The following is a 1150-nucleotide window of genomic DNA, read 5'->3' as shown; positions in this document are numbered from 1 at the left end:
GGAGAGCCATCAGCAAAGGAGCAAAGCAAAGGAACGAACGAGCCTCGTCAGTCAGAGTTTTGGGTGACAACCACTCTGAATTGGGTTTAATCTTTCTTTTCTTTAATTTAATATAAAGATGTTTGATATGTGTTCTTTGTTCTTGTTTACAATAATGTTAGCTTAATTTTATTTAAGTTAGGATGATTGCTTTGATTAAATAATATTTATTTGATTCATGCTTATAATGTTTATGCCTCAATCGAATTATCAATTTACTCCATGTAGAACCTGAAATTGAGCAAAATTTTAGACAAAGAAGATGTGAACGAACAGCCCAAAGACAAGTCGAGATGGACCTCGAAAATCAGAATCAAGTCCAAGGTAATAAAGCAGATCATGTATGAAATCCTATCCTCATTGCTGATGATAGGGGTCAATGCATCAGATAATATGTTGTGGCACTTTTCTGTGAGTTAAACCTAGGAATTAGAAGGCTAGATATTGAGGTAACCCAGTTTGAATGAAACTAGTGATATTTCAAATGCTACAAATGGTGGGCCAATTTAGTGGTATGCCTACAGAAGATCCACATCTCCACCTTCGATTGTTTATGGAGGTGAGTGATTCATTCAAGATAGTCGGTGTGATTGAAGTCGAACTGAGGTTGAAGTTGTTTCCATACTTGTTGCGAGATCGAGCACGAGCATGGCTCAATTCATTGCCACCAAGTTTCATATCTACATGACAAGAATTAGCAGAGAGATTTTTGGTTAAGTATTTCCCACCTAGCAAAAATGCTAAGTTAAGGAACGAGGTTACAACTTTCCAACAATTGGATGAGGAGTCTTTGTATGAAGCTTAGGAGCGATTCAAGGAGTTACTTTGTAAGTGTCCTCATCATGGGATTCCTTATTGTATACAGTTTGAGAAATTCTATAATGGTCTCAATGCTTCCACAAATGGTGCAATTTTTTCTAAGTCTTATAATGAGGCTTATGAGATCATCGAGAGGATCACGAGAAATAACTATCAATGGCCAAAAAAAATTACCACCGAAATTGAAAGACCCAAGAAGCTTTACTATACCCTGTAACATTGGTGAATCTTACTGTGGTAAAGCTTTGTGTGACTTAGGAGCGAGTATCAACTTGATGCCTAAGTCTATTTT

General features: G+C 36.7%; 1 non-coding gene across 1 annotated transcript; it reads right to left on the bottom strand.

The window, feature by feature from the left end:
- Positions 1–781: 781 nt before the first annotated feature.
- Positions 782–888, bottom strand: LOC121224903 (small nucleolar RNA R71). The gene has a single exon (XR_005922645.1). It is a non-coding gene; the product is annotated as a small nucleolar RNA R71 (small nucleolar RNA).
- Between the last annotated feature and the right edge of the window lie 262 nt (positions 889–1150).

Source organism: Gossypium hirsutum, chromosome D12 (assembly GCF_007990345.1).
Source record: "Gossypium hirsutum isolate 1008001.06 chromosome D12, Gossypium_hirsutum_v2.1, whole genome shotgun sequence".
NCBI classification, from domain to species: domain Eukaryota; kingdom Viridiplantae; phylum Streptophyta; class Magnoliopsida; order Malvales; family Malvaceae; genus Gossypium; species Gossypium hirsutum.
This window is presented reverse-complemented; position numbering and strand designations above follow the sequence as displayed.